Source organism: Candoia aspera, chromosome 3, assembly GCF_035149785.1.
Source record: "Candoia aspera isolate rCanAsp1 chromosome 3, rCanAsp1.hap2, whole genome shotgun sequence".
Lineage (NCBI taxonomy): Eukaryota > Metazoa > Chordata > Lepidosauria > Squamata > Boidae > Candoia > Candoia aspera.
In genome coordinates this window covers 178766733-178783369 of record NC_086155.1, presented here as the reverse complement: position 1 = coordinate 178783369, position 16637 = coordinate 178766733, and positions in this window count along the sequence as shown.

The window sequence follows — 16637 nt, the reverse complement described above, 5'->3', positions numbered from 1 at the left end:
GATGATCATGTATTTTAGGTGTTCAGGATTTTGATCCTGTCATTCCTGATTCTCAGACTTCCACTCGAGAAGCATTATAATGCCTTTTCATTTTTTTTTTCAAATAACTTTTTAGCATCTACAATAAAAGAGAATACAATTAAATCTTATTCCATCATCAAAGAAGAACATTAATGCAATCTCGGGAATTGAACAAATTGGTACCTCTTCTGAAGTACAGTTTCCAAAAAAGCCTAGACATTTGTTCCTCAGCAAGTTTCACTTCAGCAATGTAGAGCTTTGCTTCTGGAGTAGGAAAAGACCCTGGAAAATCTGCCTTGCTTTTAACAGCTGTCTCGCAAAAAGAAAGGCACAGAGCCAAAGCACATGTGATACACAAGATTTGTAACTGCAAGGAGGTTTTTTCTCAACTTTAAAACAGTTACAGGATCTAGCAAATCAATGGTATTAGCAAAGAAAGTCCTTAACCCTTTTCCCTGTGTCATTTCCTCAGACTAAATGTAGATAGAGACAGAAGACAAGCTTCTATTTGATTGAGGCTGTTTCCAGACAAGGCTATTATTGCGCAAGTGCTCTAGGTACTTTGCAGATATTCAGCAGGTGAAGGTTCAGATAATATCTGCTCCGTGAACTCATCTCTGTTTTCTTACCAACTAAGAAAGAATGCTGCACAATGGGTATTGATTAATATTGCTAATAGTTGTCAGTCTGGAGTTACTTCCAGAGCGGAAAACTTTTTCCCCACTGTAAATCTAGTGGCAGCTTCAATATCTGATTTAGGTTTCGGAAAGAGTGCAAAAAGGTTGGACTAAACACTCTTCTTCCAATATGGTTGCTATAATCAAAATCAGAGACTGAAAAATTATCAGGGAGAAGAAAAAAAACCTATCTTGTTAAAGTCAGTTACAAACCACTTCTGCCCTATGAGTTCTTCTGCTGCTGCTCAATTGTGTCCAATTCTTGGAGACTGCCTGGACAAGTCCCTGCAGTTTTCTTGGCAAAGCTTTTCAGAAGTGGTTTGCCACTGCCTCCTTCCTAGGGCTGAGAGAGAGTGACTGGCCCAAGGTCACCCAGTTGGCTTTGTGACTAAGGTGGGACTAGAACTCACGGTCTCCCGGTTTCTAGCCTGATGACTTAACCACTACACCAAACTGGCTCTTTTGTGAGTTCCCAACAATTTAATCTGTTTGTTTGTTTGTTTGTTTGTTTATTCCCAACAATTTATTCCAGTGCCCAACAATTTATTTTGTGCATACATATTCCTGCAATTTCAATGGTGAATGTTAAACCACTAATTTGTCAGTGTACATTTCTTGTGTTCATTTTCACTCGCATACAGTGGAATCCCACACTGGTAGACTAGGAACATATTATACTTTAGATGTCATAAATGAGACACAAGGAAAGAAGCAGCTGTATTTAAAAAAAGAAAAACCACCTTTGGGTAAGAAAAGCCCTATAAACCAGACAAAAATTTGTCCAGTGTCCTGGCTCTCACAGTGGCCTAACACATGCCAGTCAGAAGAGTTAAGTTAGTAGACCCTGATGGTCAAATAGTCCATGAATTCGTCTAATTGTTATTTAAATCTATCTAAGATCATCATCATCACCACATCCTTAGTTGTTCCAATAGAATGCGAGTACAAGCAGTCATTCTTATACCATGAAAATTCAACTCATGAGGATGTAGTCGTCCAGTAGAAGCCACAATAATGCTGTGTGTGTCATGTAATTGCACAAATAATGCAAATTAAATAATTTGTGTACTTTGCATGATGCATGTGACATCTCTTCCCCCCTTTCCCCTCCTGCAGAGAACTGGAGAACAGAAACTAATTTTGCCACCATTTATCTTTCTTCTAGACATCCTCCATATACAGTATAGAAGATGAACAATGGAATGTTCTGATTTGTCAGCATTCTCGGGGAAGCTCAATAGAATGCATGTAATCCCCCTTCACTACCAGATTTATTTTCTTTTTTTGAATGAAAACAGAATTTTGGCCTAATCTATTCTGTTTTAATTAGTCCAATTAATGTAATTCACCATCACCTAGCTCTTTAAAATAAAAATTATATAGACACTGCAATTGCATAGATGATTAATGACAACAATCTGAAGTTGTTTAAAAACAACTGCACTGCAAGAATGATTTTTATATTTTAAAAAGAGAAGGGATGAAAACAAAGATTATGCTTTCTTCACTCCACATGTTACAGACTTATCCAAAAATATATTGGAAATTCAAGTAATGCAGAATATAGCAAATAAAGTATTGGCTGGGGCTAGGTGCTAAAATCATATAATATCAATATTACACCATTTTCACTAGTTTCCACTTTACTTCTGAATCCAGTCCAAAATGTTGGTACTAAAGAAGTACCAAATGGTTGTTCATCTTACTAGACTCAATTCTGTTTAGCTTCCAAGATTAGTCAAGGTTGGTGAGGTCCTGCCACTGATGCATGCACGCACACACTCACATGCACACACACACACACACTTATTAAGTTAAAGGAACAATAATTAACCAAACAATTTATTTTTCTAGTTTTTCCTACACCAAAAGTTGAGCTGGTGATAAATGGTAATAACAGTAGTGCTCTTTCACAGTGAAAAGCAAAACAGACTACAGAAAGAAGAAAAAAATGCTCTTACTTGGTGTGCAAAGATTAATGGATTTTCTGCCCTCTGACAAGGTTTGTTAACAAGCCAAAGACATGTGTATGGGGAAGACTTCAAGACACTGTAAATAAAAAGATCAATGTGGAAATCAAGTTCCTTTCCAAAGATGTTAAGTTCTCTCTAAGGGCATTCTGCAAGGACCACCAATACAGCTAATTTCAGAATTTTGTCATGGCTGGCGCTTTCACATTTTCTCTTCCCTTCCATAATCTACAAGTGGTGTTGCTTTTTTCTGTTAAAATGTACATTGAATAATATGCATATGTATACCTAATTTTTGTGAGATAAAACATAAACCCAATGATTCTGAGTTTGCCCTTACTCTTCTGTGTCTTTGTGCATGTCTTTGTACATCTGCAATCCATGTGTACAAATAGGAGCCTAGTAATTACTTGAGAATAAGTATCCCAACTGGGACATCCACTCAGAAGCAGATCCATGGCTGCATGGTGCTTCATTCATCAGAAACAAATGTAACTTTTATAAGGAATCGGGGAAAGCAATGAATACCACTCTACCCTCACTTCCTGCCTGCCAATCTGTTACCACAGGGCAGTGGACCTGCTGGAGCATTCCAGCTGAGTGATAGAACTGCTTACTAAGACAATATAGGATCACTCAAGACAATTAAAGTCAGTACATAGTCAAAAAGATAACTACATTTGTGAATAGTGCATAAATCTTTCCTGAGGTTTTTCAATTTGTTTGTTGACTGGATCTAAGCAGATAGATGGAGTCTCATCTCCTCAAGTTGATCTTCAGTAAAGTTACGGTGGCCCAAGCATTAATCTCTCCCTTTGTATGCCTTCTGGAATAATTCATTATTAAGAGGGATTTCCTAAAAGATATGTTTGATCTCTGTTCTGCATCTTCTTTGTTAGGCAAATCGATCCTACTTTATTTTCAGCATCAACCAAGGAATCCTGGCCTATTATATCAGCCTTCTCAACTGGGCTTTCTCAGATGTGTATTCATCAACCTGTGGAATTTTCAACAAAGGCCATGTTTCTGGGAGTCAAAGTTCACACATTTGGGGAGTGCTCAGACTGGGAAAGGCTATTTTAAATTTTGGCCTGATAAGTGTTTCTCTACTGAACTTACTTTTTCTTCATCTCTTAGATTATTTTTATCATAAGCTTCTTTGGAACTCCTTGTAACTAAGGAGCATGGTAAAAAAAATCTGAATGATAAATAGTATCCTCTGGACTACTGTTTGGTATTTTGCTAATCCTGTCTAATTTATCCTTTGGCCAATTGTGTAAGACCATCCTGTACACATAGAAGGATGTTGGCAAACCTGCAACGGGTGTATGTAGGCATAGTACATAGATACCACTGGAGAAAAAGAGGTGCAGATTTCACCTGAACAATAAAATATTCATTTGTTGGGCTATGAGAATCAAACAAAAGATGGACTGCCTCCTCCTTAATCTCCGGAATGCTATGAGCCTCATGTTTCATCAATTCCCACCTACTAAGAATCATCAGATACGGAATGTCTAAGCTTTTCAGGTATGTTCTGACATTTTCAGATGAGTTTTTACAATCTTGTCAAAATGAAGAGCCTCTGCCTTAGCTTTTCTGGATGAGTCTCAGGATTTTCTTCTTCTCCTTTTTGATCTATCATCTCTGATACCTTTCCCACCCACCCCCTAAAATGGAAAAACAAAACAAAACTTAACGCCATCATCCAGTCTTTCCTACATATACTTAGCACAAAAGAGCCAGACCAAACAACTTTGCATGATTGGTAGTCAAGAAGCAACATGAATTAAAATAAAAAAAATGCAAGTTTAAAAAGAACCAAAATAAAAAAGAAACAGAGGTCATCATAAATTTCTCACCCCCATGATAGCAATTTTAAATTTCCTGTTGTGAGAACCTGAGACATTTGGTCACCTTATACAATACAGCTTGCCTTTTCAGAAACAAACATTTAAAAATAACTTGCTTTACATTCTCTTTCTCCTTTCTCCTTTGCTTTCTTTCCTGGGGCTTGTTTTGATTGTCTTGCCTTGCAAGTCATCACAAAATCCACTGATTCTTTCCAAGGCCAAAGGAGGTATGACATGCCAGGCCTACAAAGGACATTTTCCCACAGATATTAAATATTAACCATAGTAGTTCAGATTGGTGTTATGATGCTTGGCAAGAGGGCATGCCTAATGCTTTTCTCTCCACGGAGGGGTTTTTTTCCAATCAAAAATGCTGCCCTGCCTTGCCCTTAAAGCTCTACAGAGGCAAATTTACAGGTAACGATAGAGGATTTTCAGGTTTTCGCTTGTGAGCAAATAGCAGTTCCAGGCAAATAATTCAGGATCAAACTGGTTCTGATACCATCATCTGCTGCAGTGGCTATGGTCTGGATTGAAGAATAGGGAAAGTCTGATCCTTTACCTCCTATCCAAACTGAGACCCCTACACTTATCACTTACAGTATAATGTGGGAAAACCCTTATGTCTGCTTTCTATCAAATAATTCAGTTTTAATTTTAATTCCTATTTAGAACCCTGACTCTTTTTCTTCTTTACTCCCCTTTGCTTATTGTGGCCCTCAGCTCCTTATATTGGTATAGGGTTAAGGTTAGAGTATGTTGTCCAGCCATTTGTCCAGTATTGTAATGTCATTATTACACTCAGAACAACTCAAGTTATATTAGATTTGGGGAGAAGATTAATGAATAGTCAATTGGTCTTCTGCAATGGTAGAACTAGGCCATTTGGGACACTGAATAATTTAACAGGGGTTCTCTTTAGTATTACTGCAGCTAAGAGCCCCATTTTGCTGAGTCTAGATTGTTGGCAGAGCGCTAGAAAGGTTTTGGCCCAGGAGAGATCAGAAAAGTCACACACCAGGCATTTCTATAAATATAATTTTATTTACAGAAAGCAAAACATATTTAAAGGCTGTTTGCTGAGAGGAGAGATTTCTCTCAGCTGCATATTCTCTGCAAGCCTACACAGAAGGGAAACCCAAACTAAAACAAGTTCCTCCCTTAGGCAATGCAACCATTAACAGTGAAAAGGGGACAATTAAATTCAACCTCTTCACCCGGCCAAAATGATTAGTTACCATATTTTCTTTGACAACTCTGTATGTCTTTCCATTCACAATATTTTAACATTATCTCCCCTTTGGTTTAACAGAAAGCTACCATCCTTCTTCCTGTGTATTTCCAAACCTAGGTAATTTGTTACAGTTCCAACACTTTTTAATGTGAAATGGCTTTTCATGCAGGCTTCAAAATCAAGCCTTTGTTTTTCTGTTGATGTGAACAGCAGCAAATCATCAACATTAATGCACAGATACATACGGCCTTGTTTGTCTTTCTTCATATATACACATGGATCTGCTTTTCCTTTTTCAAAACCAAAATTCTGCAGTTTTTCATCTAATTTTTGGTTCCAGGATCTAGCAGCTTGTTTTAACCCATAGATTGACTTCTGCAGTTCACAGACTAGATTCTCCCCTTTTTCATAGCCAGGGGGTTGCTGCATGTATAATTTGTAGTCTAAAGCACCATAGAGAAATGCAGTTTGAATGTCATAGTGGTTAACTGACATTCCTTTCAGTGCAGCAATTTTTAACAGTAATCTAATTGATTCACCTTTAGTAACTGGTGCAAAAGTCTTGTCAAAGTCTAACTCTTTCCTTTGAGTGAACCCTTTTGCAACTAACCTTGCTTTATATTTTTGGATTTTGCCATCAGCATCCCTTTTCAGTTTGAAAACCCACCTGCAACCTAGACAGCGTTCATTGGGAGGTAGATTTACCAGTTTCCATGTTTTATTTTCTTTCAAGGATGCTAACTCCTGTTGCATGGCAAAATGCCAATTTTGTGCAATCTCAGGTGGTAAAGCATTCACTTGTTCTAAAGACTCAGGTTCTGTGAATATGTGAAAAGCCTTTACTGTTTCAGCCTGAAAACGTGATGGAGGAACACCTGTATTACTTCTCTGAGATCTGTGAGGTAATACAGGGCTTAAATTTTGACTCCTATCACTTTCCTGAGAAGCATCTGTCTCATCAGACAGATCTTCAGTTTGTTTTTCTGGTTTAATGTCCTCATCAGGCAAAAGATCACTATCAGCAAGTCCTTGCTGTTCTCTTGTGGTGGTCAGATCAACTGGAGAGCTAGAATTTAATCTCCCCCAGTTTTGTTCAGCAAAAGAAGCGCTTTTGCTAATTATTAATTTCTCTCCCACTGTGAACCTGTGAACCTGTGAACCTCTGGCTTTGTTCATACCCAACAAAGATGGCTTTCTTTGTTGTGGGACCTCCTTTCCTTCTCTGTTGTTTTGGAATGTGAACCCAAGCAGTGCTACCAAACACTCTTAAGATGGTTTACCTTTGGTTTCACACCATAAAACAAATGGAATGGAGTGTCCTGAATCACAGAGTTAGACAATCTGTTTTGTACATAACAGGCAGTAGATATTGCCTCTCCCCAATACTTAAAAGATAAATGTGAATCTTTAAGCATGCATTCCATCGCATTTTGCAAGGTTCTGCCCTTTCTTTCAGCAACACCATTTTGCTGAGGGGTGTAAGGGTTAGAAAGAATTCGTTCTATCCCCTTTTCTGCTAAGAACCTTTTGAATTTGTGAGAAAGGTACTCCCCTCCTCTATCACATTGGAGTGCAGATACAGGCCTAGGGAATTTTCCATTTGCCCATGTCACAAAACTTTTAAATTTCTCAAATGCCTCATCCTTATGTTTTAAGATGGAGATAAATGTGTATCTTGATAAATCATCAATGATGGTCATTGCATACCTTGCTTGTCCAAGACTTGGAGCAAAAGGACCAATAATGTCAGAGTGTACAATTTCCAAAGGTCTAGTTGTAACTCTGTCACTGTGCTTACTCACAGGAGCTTTTAGTGTTTTGCATTCTTTGCAAACTACACAATCTAAGTATTTGTCACAGGGTTTTATCTTTAGGTCAGCACACAGCTGTGGCATTTGTGCTATATACTTGAAATTAGCATGACCAAATCTCCTGTGCATCAGGTGTACACATTGGTCATGATATGGTGTGTTGCCAACTGCAGCCTTGCAGCTTGGCTTCCTTGCATTTTGCACCATGTACAAGGAGTCTTTTAACATACCAGTAGCACACAATTTCCCATTTTTTCGTATCTCACAACCATTTTTCTTAAATGTTATGACATACCCTGTTGCAGCCAATTGTGCCACAGATAAAAGGTTTGATTGTAAATTTGGCACATACATCACACTTTTTACAGTTTCTCCCAAGCAGGATAAATACAAGTCACCTTGTCCCATAATTTTGGTCACAGATCCATCAGCCAAAGATACACTTTGTCTTTCAGTTTTAGACAGTGACATAAAAGAGCTTTTACAATTACATAAATGACAATTGGCCCCAGAATCTAACAGCCATACATCAGAATTACCCTTCTCAGCAACCTGTGCAATTTGGGTTGTCTGAAGAGCCTTCTTCTGTGTTGCCCTTGTGTTCTTCTTCTCTGTCTTTCTACTCTTGGGTCTCAAGGCACAGTCTTTCTGCAAATGTCCAGCTGAACCACAAGTAAAGCATCGCTGGCTGGCTAGCGCTGTGGCCTCAGGTTCCTTTCCCTTCTTTTCCCTCATTTTCTGGTATTGCAGCTTTCCAGAAGAGATGGGGGGGGGGGAACTTTCCTCTCTCTTCTCCCATTCAGCGAGTAAGCGCTGTGTAACATACGATGGGGTGAGGTCTGCTTCAGGCATAGCCTCCAGGGTACAAATCAGCGTGTCCCACGTTGCATTCAGTGAGGACAGGAGGATATATGATTTTGTGAGAGGTGTAAATTCCATTCCTCTCTCCTGCAACTCAACAAACAGCTGCTGAATATAATGCAGGTGCTCAGGAAGGCTATCTCCTTCTGCAAAGTAGGCTTTGTACAGCTTTTTTGTCAGGGTAACTTTACTCCCTGCTGTTGCCTTTACATACAAGTCTCTCAAAGCATCCCAAAGCTGCTTTGCAGACTGCATACCTCGCAGATGGACTAGCTGATTGTCCTCAACTCCCAGGATAATGGTGGCTCTAGCCCGCTCATCCTGTCTAACAAATTCAGCACTGGGATTTTGGGGGGTTTGCTCACCAATTGGCAGCCAAAGATTCTCTCTGCGAAGATACATTTCCATCTTCAGGGCCCAATTCAAATAGTTGGTCTCTGATAGGCGCTCCAGAGGCATCGCTGGGAGGTAGCCATGGCTTCTTCCTTCTTTTGCAAGTCACCTCAGCTGGTTTCTTTGTCCTGTAGACCAGCAGTTGCTGGAAAATCTCCAGGCGGCTCCAAAGAAAATCTTCACAGGTCTTTGCTACCTGCCTTTAAATTGTGCATGAGGTGTGGAGCTGATCTCTCTATTCTCTCTGGGGTTTTACTGGGTTTACTGGGCTGCTTACCAGGCCCATAACCTGTTGGCAGAGTGCTAGAAAGCATTTGGCCCAGGAGAGATCAGAAAAGTCACACACCAGGCATTTCTATAAAAATAATTTTATTTACAGAAAGCAAAACATATTTAAAGGCTGTTTGCTGAGAGGAGAGATTTCTCTCAGCTGCATATTCTCTGCAAGCCTACACAGAAGGGAAACCCAAACTAAAACAGTTCAGGCAAGTTCCTCCCTTAGACAATGCAACCATTAACACGTGAAAAGGGGACAATTAAATTCAACCTCTTCACCCTGCCAAAATGATTAGTTACCATAGTAGCCTTAATCTGTAGTAGAAAACAATATATTAACATAGATGTCTATCCCAAATATTCTGTTGTGATGGCAGCATTAGGCCAGACAAGACTGAGCATGTGTAATATGCATTTGCTTCAAGTGAATCTCCCCAGCATCATATGGCATTGTATAGAAGTAAGTCTTTAGCTTCACACTGTATTGAACAAAGCATACTAAGCTGGTGACTTTTTCTGTATGGCTAAAGTTTTCCATTTTGACATGAAGAAAGCAAAAGAGGCCACCACAAAATGAGGAGGTGGTTCCAACAATAATGGTAGCAAGAAAGGACCCTTTGGATAGTGTAGGATGGTTGAGTTGGGGTCAGTGGTGGAACACAGCTTCCCTTTTATGTTTTCTAACAAACTAATAGCAGAGGGAAATAGGGTTCAATCAAACCAAATATCTGTTATATTGATTTACAAATACTAAAACAATAAAATAAAAAAACTGCCACCACAACACATCAGTTTATACAATAATATGAACCACAAACTTTGTTATACTGGATCTTCTACTGTTAGAGTAGCTAAGTAAGCTGTTCCACTGTAACTAAGTTTTCTATTAATTATAACAGCACCCATCAAGCACACAATATACATTTAGCTTCATTTTTTCTAGGGTCAATCTGGGTAACGGCCTGAGAAAAAGTGCTAGAAGAAACTCAACAGCACCCATTCCATAAGGACTGGTTGTTTTTGCAAAAGGTCTCTTCCCTGAATCTATCTTCAAGAACTGCTGATAGTAAGATATCAAACAGAGTTAGTATGAAAGCCCTGCAGTAATTATTGAGCAGCAAGATGTTTAACATATCTATGGGAGTTATAATGATTCAATAGTTTCCTATTTATACCCTTTTGGAAATTCTGCTAGGTTGTTTGGGGTCCTGTGTTCAGAAGTGTTTGCTTAAACTTTGCCATGACTTGCTCATAACCCAGTACCAACAACACCTCAGAGGACTATCAAAAGTCTCAGCCAGTAACTGAAGGTGCTAGTCCATATTCAGGCCTCTCTTTAATCATTCCTGCTCTTATGAGCAGTTCCAGATTAGGGATGCACTGAGCAAGCTGAAAAAGTATTTTTAGGAATTTGGACTAACTGCTTCAAATTTAGTAGAATCAATGTGTGGGCTTAGCAGGACCCCATAGGAATTTGCATCAATGCCTTGGCCTCAAATAACCTTAGAGTTTCAGGAAGATATCCTGCATTTCTGAAGGAGAAGAAGGAAGTGATAACCAATTATCTCTTTTGAAAGAAGCAATTTTATTTCCCTTTAGATTGTAACACAAAACCACCAGCCCCTAGAAGAGGGAAAGACTTAAGTTCTCTTTGCTGAAGAAAGGTCTGTGGATTTCAACTGCCCTCCAGTTGTTTGCTTCTATTCTTATGGTATCATACCTGTCAGTCTTTCCAATCATGATGCCCTCCAGCTGTATTTGGAAATTATAATTCTAACACATCTGGAGAGTTTAAGTTGGATGAAGTCTGATATATATTTTCTTAAACCATGGTCCTATGGAATGGAATAAAGAATGCAAATGAACAGGTCCTTGATAATAACTTTTTGCTATTACATTTCTATTATGCATTTCTATTCTACCTCTTCAAAATTGTTGGAGACAGAAAAAAATTTCAACCACTATTATGTTATCATGAGAAATAAAACAGTACAGCTGCAGCACCAGTTAAAACAGATGAGCAAAGCATTTTTAGGACAAAAAATTGGTAAAAAACAAATTTAAGAATCAACGCATTGGCTTGTTGACACAATACACTTATCTCAGTTACTGTCTTAACTCATTTCAGGGATTTTCACAATTCAGTGAAACATAAATTAAACAAATGGGTTGGGCTCAAATAACATATTCAATCATAAAAAAAAAACTAATCCAAGATTAAAATTAACCAAGTTTAGCACATTGCTGAGATGTGGCTGCTAGGTCTTTGATCTGGTTATGCGTGTTGTATGATTCCGGCCACATAATGAAGTCTGGACTCTGAACAGGCATCAGAAAGAACATGCTATAGCAAGGATGCAAACTTCTGATCTGAAGCAGGGACATTTAAAGAAGAGTACTCTCTAGATTATTAAGGTGAAGGTTTGTACTGAGCAGCTGATCTCTGAGATAGCCAAGCATGACTTCAGATACTGCATTTTGAACTTGTTAAATTATAAGCACCCACTTTATTTCCTCCATCCATCCATCTTCTTTTGTATCCTGTCTTTTATACATGCAAAGAAGAACTGCCTTGATTATACTGCTTCTATGTAAACCATTCTGGTTTTACTGACCTGGTTTTTCTGTCGCAGCAGTGGGAGAGTGCTCTGAAATTGGGAGAGATCTTGGTTTCTCCCCTGACATGGTCAGATCACTGCCTGGTGAGCCTCCAGTTCTCTGGCACCATCCCCCTCCACAGGGAGGCTGGGCCTATTAGATCGGCCCACCTCAGGCAACTGATGGACCCAATTGGGTTTCAGAGGGAGCTCAGGGTTGTTCTGGGAAGTCTGCCACACGGTCCGACTGAGGCCTGGGTGGCCACATGGAATGAAGGAATCAGATCATGCCTGAGTGGCCTCTCCATGCCCATGGCTCCCATGGCTCCCTGTGGTTTACGGAGGAGCTGAGGAGGCTTAAGAGGGCTAAGAGATGCCTGGAGCACCGCTGGTGGAAAATGGGGAGCAAAGACAACCGAACACGAGCTAGAGCCGCTATTAGAGCCTACCTCGTGGTGGTAATGGCGGCGAAGCATGGTTTCTTCGCCCTTATTGCATCTGCAGATAACTGTCCGGTGGCCCTATTTTGGGTGACTCGGTCCCTCCTTGGAGGGAGCAATACCAAGCTTCACCTGCAGGGTTGCTGTGAGGAATATGCTGTGCATCTAGCGGATAAAGTCACTCGCATTCGCTCTATGTTGGACTCCAGCTTTAAGGGAGGGCCAGTGGAAGATGCGGGGGCAAAGTCTGGCCTGGTTATCTGAGGGGAGTTTGATCTGGTTGCACCTGAGGAAGTGGACAGGGCCCTCACAGCTACTAGTTCAGCCACTTCTGTATTAGATCCGTGCCCTTCCTGGTTGGTCAAGGCTGCCCGGGAGGAAGCACATGATTGGGTCTGGGTGGTGGTTAATTCCTCTTTGAGAGAGGGGGTGCTCCCGCTGGCTCTTAAGGAGGTGGTGGTGAGTCCTCTCCTCAAGGGGCCATCGCTTGACCCAACCAGCCTGGACAGTTTTCGTCCAGTCTCCAACCTCCACTTTTTGGGGAAGGTTGTGGAGAGAGTGGTCGCGTGGCAGCTGCAGAGGATCCTGAATGAAGCAGATTATCTGGACCCTTTTCAGTCAGGGTTCAGGCCGGGTTATGGGACTAAGATGGCATTGATTGCACTCTTAGATTACCTCTGGCAGGAGCTGGATGGGGGCAGTGTGACCATCCTTGCTCTTCTTGACTTCTCAGCGGCCTTTGATACCATCGATCATGGTATCCTTCTGGACCGGCTTTGGGAGTTGAGGGTGGGCAGCACAGTGTTGTGCTGGTTCTCCTCCTTCCTCTGGGGTCAGTTCCAGTCAGTGTTGGTAGGGGGGGAAAGGTCCAGCCCACGTCCCCAACTCTGTGGGGTGCCTCAGGGCTCGGTTCTCTCCCCACTCCTATTTAACATCTACATGAGACCATTGGGCGAGGTGATCCGACGGTTTGGGGTAAGATACCATCAATATGCTGATGATACTCAGCTTTATATCTCTACCCCAGACTGCCTGAGTGATGCCTTGGATGTCCTGACCCAGTGCCTGGAGGCTGTAAGGGCCTGGATGGGGTGCAATGGGCTTTGACTCAACCCAAGCAAGACTGAGTGGCTTTGGGTTTGTGGGCCTCCCGGTGCTAAGGTTTTTCCACCTTTGGTCTTGTATGGGGCTGCACTACCCCAGACAGACCCAGTGTGCAATCTGGGGGTCCTCATAGACTCACGGCTCCTGCTTAAAGAGCAGGTGGCAGCCATGGCTAGGAGGGCCTTTGCACATCTTCGGGTTGTGCGCCAGCTACACCCATTCCTAGACCAAGAGGCTTTGCTCCCAGTCCCTCATGACCTCCCATCTGGACTACTGTAATGCGCTCTACATGAGGCTGCCCTTGAAGAGCATTTGGAAGCTTCAATTGGTGCAGAATGCAGCTGCACAGATAGTAAACGGTTTCGGGTACTCGACAAATGTAACGCCACTACTACGTGAGCTACATTGGTTGCCAGTGTGCTTCCAGATGCAATTCAAGGTGCTGGTTGTCACCTTTAAAGCCCTTCATGGCTTGGGGCTGGGTTACCTAAGGGACCACCTTCTCCCAGTTGTTTCTGCCTATCCAATTCGATCTAGTAGGTTGGGTATGCTGCAGGTCCTGTCAGCAAGGGAGTGTTGGTTGGCGGGAACTAGAAGGCGTGCCTCCTCTTCCGTAGCGCCTGCCCTCTGGAACATCCTCCCTCCAGAAATTAGGATGTCCCCCGACCCTGTTGGTCTTTCGTAAGGCCGTGAAGACCTGGCTTTGTGCCCAGGCCTGGGGCCTCAAGTGTGTGGATGGTCCCATCTCTTGGCTGTATTAACATCCATGCATTGCTCACTTGGCAGCCATGTATATTTATTTTGTATTTATTTTATATTTTAACTGTTTTAATTGTAATTGTTTTAATTGTTTTATAGTTTTATTGTTGTAAGCTGCCCAGAGTCACTCGCTGAGATGGGCGGCTATAGAAATCAAATAAATAAATAAATAAAATTCTGAAAATGTTTCAGGTAGGCCCAAAGTAAAAAGCAGCAGTATGCTGAAGAATTCTCTTACATTATTTTCAACAATTGTAATAAATTGGATGAAAGAGGAACTGTGTTTCATTTTATTCCCAATGAGAATATCCCAAAGACTCACCAGAAAAGTATCTTCTAGGAAAGACCAAAATATAGAATTTCTGGGAGGATGTTCCATTCACTGGGGCCACAAGAGAAAAGCTACTTGGTATTCTTTACAATACTGAAATAAATTAATACTAATATTTTAAAATATACAGTGGTACATGTATGACTTTTAAAAATGATTCTACTAGCTGATATAATGAAGCTGCTTTTTATTACATTGTTGAATTGAGTTACATACCTTCAGAACAAATTAACACCCACAGAAAAGAATGGGCTTTTCTTCAATAGGTTGCTTAATCTTCCAAATTGGGAAGACAATTCTGCTTTATAACTTAAGATGTGGGAAACCTAGCTGTTTCCCAAATGTCATCCTCCCTCAATACTTCTCTAGGATTCCAAGATGCACTCAGATTGCAACTTCTTAGTCCTGCCTTTTTTGACAATTTCATTGTACTGTTCAATCTACAGGAAAATGGCCCCATTAATATAGCTTAATTAGCAGAACTGCATAATAAGGAAGACTACATCAAACAAGAAAAGTCCCCTGTGGAGCTAATAATCATGATTTCAGGGGAGGGGGGAAAGATGCCAATTAAACAATTTACCACTATGTATATTTTCCTACCGTATTACCAGAAACTGGTCACTTGGTGCTTATTCTAATAGAGATATCTATCATATGACTACATTAAGTATTTGGCTCTAGGAATTCTAACCTATACTTGAAGTATTACCAGAATGTTACATAAAGGGATAAGAAATTCAGTGTATTAAAATAGTAATATCTGTGGATCTTTAAACTGAATGATTCTACTACTGTTGAAGAATGTCAACTTTTATAATCAAAAGCCCTGTCTCTGATTCAGTTATCCACAAGATTTTTTCATTACTTCTTTTGGTATGCTCTTATGTAAGTATCAATATGATAGGGTGCTTGTGTTTTTGTGCTAAGCAGTAGCATAAATGCAGTAAAGGCAAAGTGGAGGCTGCCTTGGGATCTCTAGCTAAAGAGGGTCCTGGCCAGGTCTTAATTCTTTAAGAAAACTCAAATCTGACTGTGCTTGTCTGCAGGGCTGACGTAATCCTATAGAGGAACCTCAGGCAACATGATGGGTGAGTGAAGATGGGAGACAGAAGCAGGCTGCAGGGAGCCCAGCAGCCAGTCTCAGTACATACTTAGGGTGGTCACTAAATGGCAGCAAAGAGACATAGAAAATCCTGACTCTTTGCTACCAACAAGCTGTTGACCAGATGTTTGCAGATCTGGTAGCCCTAATCAACTGTATTGAGTTTACTGTTGTGTTTTATATTTTGTATTTTATCATTGTAAGCCACCACAAATGCTTATAGAAACAGAAAAGTGGGGTGAAACTATTTTATTTTTATCAATTTGTGAAACGATGTATTTCTGCCTCTAGGGGCACTGCCAAGAGAAATGGTCTTTAAGTTTGTGCATTGTCTTGTTCATGTTTGATGGCACTGGAGAATCTGTTCCTGTCCTTCCTACCAGGCTGACTAGACACAAGAGGGCTAAGAGGGGAAATCAAGGGGGCAGTAGTCTACATAGTGTTAATATGGGCTGGAAGACAGATTCCTTCCTTGCTGAACAAATCTGGAGGTCTTGGAAGAAATGACTTCTCCTATCTGTCACTCGGCTCAAGAGAAACAAGAGAAAAACGGGGAAAAAAACATTATATACATTATATGCCTCTCTATTTTGCTTTTCTGGTTTTTGAAGAAACAAAGCAAGATAAAAATGACAAAAATTACAGACCTAATTAACCAGGGAGAAAACGAAAAGTAAAGGAAGAATTTTTGGAGTATACATACTGTACATATATATGAATATGAATAAAATCTTAAGGTAAAAATACATTTTAAACATCCACAATCAATATTTCTGTTTAGAATGACAATTGTACCAATAAAGGTAGTTGCTTAGGAAAACACAGCTAATGCAAGACTTAAATAAATGTATTCTTCTGTACAGGGTTTTCAACCCTGTTTTTTGTAATGTTAAGTTTTCAGCCAAAACTATTTGCCATGCTTTTAAATTCTACTGATCTAGTGAAAAGGCTATTTTAGATTTCTGTTGTTTTGCAAAACTGGATCTGTTGGTTTACAACAGGAACTGAATCAATTTCTTACACTATATATTCCTTGACTGAAAGATAAAGAGTTCTAAATTCAGTATATGGAACCATATTATCAGTACTGTATTTTATAACTATGTCAATTATAATGGCATTTTAATCAAGCTGATATATTGTAGCAAAATCAACCACTTTCAAATTTAATATACCAAACATGGTTATTTAATGAGCAGATCACA